The sequence below is a fragment of the Pteropus medius genome, unplaced genomic scaffold, assembly GCF_902729225.1.
Source record: "Pteropus medius unplaced genomic scaffold, Ma_sr-lr_union100, whole genome shotgun sequence".
Classification (NCBI taxonomy): Eukaryota; Metazoa; Chordata; class Mammalia; order Chiroptera; family Pteropodidae; genus Pteropus; species Pteropus medius.
Window position 1 is genome coordinate 2,500,981 of NW_024354498.1, and position 7,755 is coordinate 2,508,735.

The following is a 7,755-nucleotide window of genomic DNA, read 5'->3' on the forward strand; positions in this document are numbered from 1 at the left end:
CCTCCTTTGTCATATATCAAGTGAGCGTATAGGAGTGGATTTATTTCTAGGCTCTCCATTCTGTGCCATTAATCAATGTATCTGTTTTTATGCCAGTACCATGCTGTTTTGATTACTGTCGCCTTGCTAGTATAGTTTGATATCAGGTAGTGATACCTCCAACTTTGTTCTTCTTTCTCAAGAATGCCTTGAGTATTTGGGGTCTTTTATGGTTCCATATTAATTTTAGGATTATTTGTTCTAGCTCTCTGAAAAATGCCATTGGTATTTTGATAAAGATTGCATTGAATCTATAGATTGCTTTGGGTAGTATGGCCATTTTAATGATGTTGATTCTTCCTACTCATGAGCACAGTATATGATTCCATTTATTTGTACTCTTCAATTTCTTTTTTCAATGACTTATAATTTTCTGAAAACAGGTCTTTTACCTCCTTGGTTAATTTGATTCCTAAGTATTTTATAGTTTTCGATGCAATTGTAAATGGGAATGTTTTCTTCATTTCTCTTTCCGAAAGTTCATCATTGGTGTATAAAAACACCACTGACTTCTGTATATTTATTTTGTAACCTGCTACTTTTCTGAATTCATTGATCAGTTCTAACAGTTTTGTGGTGGAATCTTTAGGGTTCTCTGTATATAGTTTCATGTCATCAGCAAATGAGAGTTTAACTTCTTCTTTTCCAATTTGGATACCTTTTATTTCTCTTTCTTGTTTATTGCTGTGGCTAAGACTTCCAATACAATGTTGAAGAGGAGTGTTGAAAGTGGGCATCCTTGTCTTGTTCCTGATCTTAAGGAAAACACTTTTAGCCTTTCCCCATTGAGTATGATGTTAGCTGTAGGTTTGTCATATATGGCCTTTATTATGTTGAGATATATTCCCTCTATTCCCACTTTACTGAGAGTTTTTATCATAAATGGATGCTGGATTTTGTCAGACACATTTTCTGCATCTATTGATATGATCATATGGTTTTTATCTTTCAATTTGTTAATGTGGCATACCACATTAATTGATTTGCGGATATTGTACCAACCTTGCATCCCAGGAATAAATCCACCTTGATCGTGGTGTATGATATTTTTAATGTATTGCTGAATTCGGTTTGTCAACATTTTGTTGAGAATTTTTGCATCAATATTCATAAGAGATATTGGCCTATAGTTCTCTTTTTTTGTAATGCCTTTGTCTGGTTTTGGAATCAAGGTAATGGTGGCCTCATAAAAGGAATTAGGGAACCTTCCCTCTTCTTGAATTTTTTGGAATAGTTTGAGAAGAATAGGTGATAATTCTTTAAATGTTTGGTAAAATTCGCCTATGAAGCCATCTGGTCCAGGACTTTTATTTTCGAGGAGGTTTTTGATTACTGATTTTATTTCATTGGTGGTAATCGGTAGGTTCAGATTTTCTGTTTCTTCTTGACTCAGTCTTGGGAGATTGTATGTTTCTAGGAATGTGTCCATTTCTTCGAGATTGTCCATTTTGTTGGCATATAATTGCTTGCAGCATTTTGTTATGATCCTTTGTATTTCTGTGGAGTCCGTGGTTATTTCTCCTCTTTCATTTCTGATTTTATTTGAGTCCTCTCTGTTTTTTCCTTGATGAGTCTGGTTAAAAGTCTGTCAATTTTGTTTGTCCTTTCAGAGAATCAGCTCTTGGTTTCATTAATCTTTTGTATTGTTTTTCTAGACTCTATTTCATTTATTTCCAGGATGTTTGCATCTTAATGTCTTAAAATATGCAACACAACCAGGTTAGGTTTTAATCAAGCATAAAAGTGTAACTAGTCAATTGAATAAGTAAAACTCACGGGGTATTAACAGAAAACAACTTTGATTCCCCAATTGCCAATTTAAGTCCACTCTGTGGGATTAGATCTTCTTTTCTCTCCAATTGAAATGAATGTTAAAGTTTAATATTTCTTTAAAGTTATATCTTCCTTCATCTTTCATCTTAGGCCCATTATAGGCTAAGTAGCTGAAGTGAGAAAAGGGATGTAGCCACTATCTTCTCGCTCTCACTTTCAGAGTGCTTCTAACCCTTCTCTGCCACATTGCTTATGAGGGTTTGTGATCATTCTAGAATTGCACCAGAGGAGTTGGTAGGTGAAGAGAGGAAGAATCTATTCTTTCTTGATTGAGATTTCCATGAACAAGCATCAACATTTCCTGAGCCTAACTGAAGTTTTAAACCAATTTGTTTTCTTATGGGGTACTGTTATAGGCTTTTTTGAGACCTTCTTGTCCTTCATATTCTCAGGAAGAGTCAACAACACATGTACTGTGTCTCTTGAGATTTGGGTGACAACATATCAAACCATCAAATGGTTCCACTGAAGCTTTTTTCCCTAGGCTTAAGGCGAATATGAGTCCTGCTCCCAAGCCCTTCCACTTGGAGAAATTTAGATGCACAAACTGCTTACAGATTTCTTTCAATTCCTCTCCTAATTTACAGGCCTTTTCTTGACCTCTCCAGCTTCTTTAAGATGTGGAGATTGGTGGTCAGCTAAGGGTCACAAAACCAGTTTGCAACTGGCTTCTTTACAAGACCATCGTGGTGGTCTCACACCTCACATTGGAATGTGTTGTTTATTGCCTTGGGGCCTCAGCCAAAACTGCGACTAAAATAGTTTCATCTTAAAATCCTGTTTCACAAGGTTGGCTTACCATTAGGAAAATCCATTAATGTAATTCAACACAATAAACAAAGGAAAAAAATGTATTATATTCTCAATAGAAGCAGAAAAATCATTTGATAAAATTCAATGTTCATTTATGACTTAGTAATCTCTTACAAGCTAGCAACACAAACGAATTTTTAAAATTGATTAAGAGTACATATCAAAAACTTCCATAGTAAACATCATACTTCACGGTTTAATGCTAGCAGCCACATTTTTAAAATAAGGAACAAGACAAAGATACCATTATCTTTACGTCATTTCAACATTTCACTGGAGATTCTATTCAGCATGGTAAAAAGAATATAATTTACTAAAATAGGAAAATAAAGACTAAAACTACCACTATATATAGAATATGTAATTGTCTAAACAGAAGAGCCAAGAAAATCTATAGAAAAATTATTGGAATTGATGAGAAAGTTCAGCAAAATTACTAAAGATAAGATCAATATGTTACAATCTATTGTATTTCTATTCATCAGTAGCAAAGTTAGAAAATGTAATTTTTAAAAAGGTGCCATTTTCAATAGCAGTCTAAAAAGATACTCAGTAATAGATCTAACAAAAGATATATATGACATTTATGGAGAAAATTATAAACTGTTATTATAAGACTTTAAGGAAACCCCAAGGAAAATGTGAGAAACACCATGTTTGTGGAGAAGACTCAATGATCATAAATATATTAATTGTCCCAAAATCTATCTAAGAATTCAGCACAATCCCAGTCAAAAGACATTCATGGGAATAATAAACCCAAATTTTAGGGTGGGAGAAATGTGAGAAGGGAAATATAAGAACTTCCATTGTTTTATAATATTTTATTTCTTAATTTAGGTAGTTGATACACAGTGTTCATTATATTCTTTTCTTTTTTTATATTTCTGAAACATTAAGTTTAGGGAAAAAGTGCTGAGTACACAACTTTGACATTGTACTGGTTCCTACAATCCAGTCTCATAAATAACTGCTAATTTGGTAAAGATTCATGTTTACATGCATTTGAGTACTGAATTCTACATCCATAACTCCTGTGTAACTCAAAGTAGGTAACTTATGCTCCTAAACCCTCAGTTTCCACATCTATGAAATATAGTTTTTATAAGCAACTTACTTTTTTTTTTAATTTTAAATAAGAAAATAAAGTATGCTCTTAGTAAATTTAGTTTATTTCCCTATAAGGGGAGATTATCAATCTGGTTCAGATAGTGAAGCATCTGGGAATCATAGTGCCTTTTGAGAAACACCATGAAATTCTGACATATACAACTCAATCTTGTAAACTAGGAGAAGTTTTACACAAAGTAAATATAGCATATGTTTGCAATATACAACCATAACCAACATGTGAATAAAAAAAAGTCTAAATTACTTCACTGCATTTGCTGCCACTTCAATATTTTTTTCATCTGCTAGATCTTCCAGCAGCCAGTGTGAGAAAATTTATAGATGGAGTTATCAGATTGAAAAATTCCCGTCAATTAGTCTAACTTTTCTCCCCTGTGAATTGAAGAAAGAGCACCAATATTGGAGTCCACTTGAAAAACCCTCACTTAGTCTTGTGTGGAAAAAAATCTCTGGGGTGCAAAGCAAACAGAACATTGAAGAGGAAATCCTAGTGGCTTTGCACAGCAGAATGAAAACATCTTCAAACACTCCTATCGGTTTAATCAACATGACAAATCTTTCTTTAAAAGGTTTCTGACTTATTGGTGAAAACTTCTTTATTATCAGGTACTAGGTCAAACAGTCCTTCATTTAAACACGGAACTGCTGTTTACAATCCAAATCAGATATGGTTTAAAATACGTAAATCTGAAAAAAGTTTGAAATGATATATCCACAGAACTCATTCAAATAGTGTGTTGTATCAAATGGGAGTCAGAAAAACAGTTCCTTAAAGTGGGAGTGCCTAGGCATTCTAGACTTTGTTGTGTATATATTTTAATTAATTTACAAAGATCCTTGTAAAGGAAGCCTTGTTGGTGCCTAGACACTCCCATTATGACTTGAGATGAATCTACCACTCAAAGAAAATAGACATTCCCATCCACTTTTCCTCCATGGACCAATCAGGTCCTATTAAGACAAGAACAGTTAGTCCAATTTTCCAAGGTCGTTTAGGAAGTTATTGATTAATTCAACAGTATTTACTGAAGTTAAATCACTGTTCTAGACACTGAAGATACAGTAGTGAACAAAATAAAGTTAATGGATGTACGGTTTAATGCTAGTGATAAGTAGTATGAAAAGGAAATTATCAGTGCATAAGAAGAGAATTATGGGTGATGCCACTTAAGATAGTCGGGTGAAGGAAGACCTCAATGAGAAAATGACATTTGAGCAGAAACCTAAATGAAGTGAGTGAGTCATGCAACGATGTTGGGGAAGACTGTCTCTAAGAAAGGAGGGAATATCAAGTACAAAAGCCCTGAGATAGGAACATATTTGTTGTGCTAGAGAGAGAGAGCAGAATTCCAGTGTGTTGTTTGAGTTTAATGAAAAAGAGACCTTGTGGCAGGAAATGAGGTCAGAGAAATAGCCAGAGGTCATAAAGTGAAGGGCTTTGTAGATCACTAAAAGACTAGATTCTATTCTAAGTGTTTTGGGAAACCACTGCAAGGTTTTGAACATGAGAATGACATACAGTGACATATTTTTATAAGGATCATCCTGGAAATTCTAGGAGAATGAACTGTAGAGAGATAAGAGTGAAAAGTGGGAGACAAGGTGGGAGGCTACTGCAGTTACCTAGGTGAGAGGTCATGGTGGCTGGTACCTAGAGTGTATCAGTAGCAGTGGTAAGATGAGCACTCACTACCTGTCATAGTCTGTCCAGGCTGCTATAACAGAATACCATAGACTGGTGGCTTATAATCAGCAAAAATTTCTTTCTCACGGTTTTGGAGGCTGAGAAGTCCAAGATCAAGGTACTGGCAGATTTGGTGTCTGGTAAAGGCCTACTTCCTATTTCATAGACAGCTATCTTCTCACTGTGTCCTCACATGATAGAAGGGGCAAGAGACCTCTCTGGGGTCTCTTTTATAAGAGCACTAAACCCATTCATGAAGGTTCTACCCTGTGACCTAATTACCTTCCAAAGGCCCCACAACCTAATACCATCACAATGGGGGTTAGGATTTCAATATATGAATTTTGCAGGGACACAAGCACTCAGTCTATAGCAGTGTCACTAACTGAGATGGGAAACATTTGCTGAGGTGGAAAACACTGGAGAAGGAGAAAGTTTGGGGAAGGAAAGAATCTAGGGTTCATTTTTGAATATGTTAATTTTGAGATCTCTATTAGAGATCCAAGAGCAAGCAATAGATATGAAACTGGGATTCAGAGAAAGGTTGAAGATGGAGACATTTGAGAGATATCAGCTTATAAGTTGTATTTAAAGCATTTAAATCATCTAGAAAGAGAGTGTAGAGAGGAGAGGTGTATGAGGATTCACTCTGCGGAATTATGATATATAGAAATATGGAATGAGAAAACAGTAAAGGAGACTTAGAAGAGGCAGCCATCAAGGAAAGCAAAAACAGTCCTGGAAGCCAAATGAATAAAGTGTTTTATGAAAGAGAGAATGATCAAGTTTATTAAATGGTTCTAAGAGTTCAAGGAATATTTTCCTCGGGTAAATCGAGGATGGACGTTGGATTCGGCAATGTGAAGGGGACCTAAAGAGGCAGATTTCAGTGGTGTATTGATGACAAAACCATGTATAGTAGTTTCGAGGAACAGTTGGAAAGAAAGAAGTGAAGGTTGTATAGGCAACATGGAGTGAAGAAATGATGAAGGAATGTTGAAACAAGGGAGATTTTTATGGCTTAGATCTATTACAACATCTTTGTGTGATGATGAAAATGACAGTAAAATAGATGCTGCAGGAGAAAAGAGGTACAGTTACAGAGGCATTTTCTTGAGGTGGTGAGAAGAGTATGGGTGACAATATATATAGAAGCCATTCAGTTTATCAGTTGCAACTAGAGAGAAGGCAAAGTAACAGGTACAGATGCAATGAGATTGGAAGATGTGGTGGTGAAGAATGTGAAGAGTAGAACTCTTTCTGATTGATTTTCCAGTGAAACAAGAAGTAAAGTCATTAGCAAAAAGTGAGGAGTAGGGGAAAGGTGTTGGAGTTTTGAGGCAGGAAGCAATGGTGTGATATGGTCATATTAAACAATGGGAGAATGATTTGACCTTAGGGAACTATAATTGGACTGCCAGGCAGCACTGAAAGTCCACATGTGGCTCATGGTCATAAGTCTAAAATGAGCTTCACTGCATACCTTTTTTTCTCCAATTATATTCAGAAACTGAGGTTTAGGCATGCAATAGGTGGCAAGATGGATTTAAACCAAGGTTGAGGTTTTGTCTATGACTACAAGCTGTCCTGGTTCAATTCATGATATTTCTCTTGAAGCCGCATAAGAAGCAATGCAGTAAGTGGACTATAAGTTCAGTGATTTGGGAAAGGTGTGACTATAAATAAAGCTGGGGAGATAAACAAAGATACTTCCAAGGAAGATAAAACATTTCATTCATTTCTCATGCTTTTTCATATGAATCAGTCTTTTGATAACTCTCAAGTTTTGTGATGGATCTTGATTACTGGTATTTATTTCCAATTCCTTCATCATTCAATAAACTATCCCACATACAGCAAGAACAAGAGGTGGCATAGTACAAGAATACATCTGGATATGGGCATAACTATGTGAAAAGAGAGAAGCTAATGGCAGGAGAAGGCAGGATCACTCAACAATCCATGAGGTCTTTGGCTGTTCTATAGCACACTTCTTTTCCTTTTCAGGCGGGACATAATTTTATATAGTAAGAAAAGGAAAGCCCATTAAGGAAATGTAATTGTCCAAATGGATACCAACAGAGTTTTATGGATGTAGAGAATGGCATTTGTAGAACTTTTACCTTGTTATCTATTTTTCAAGAGGTTAGTTTGGGAACATTTTCTAAGACAATTTTTAAACAAAATTCAATTCAATAGAAAGCCTCTCCCTGTGGAAACATAAAGAAACTTTCTGTCTCTATCTGTGGGCTGTA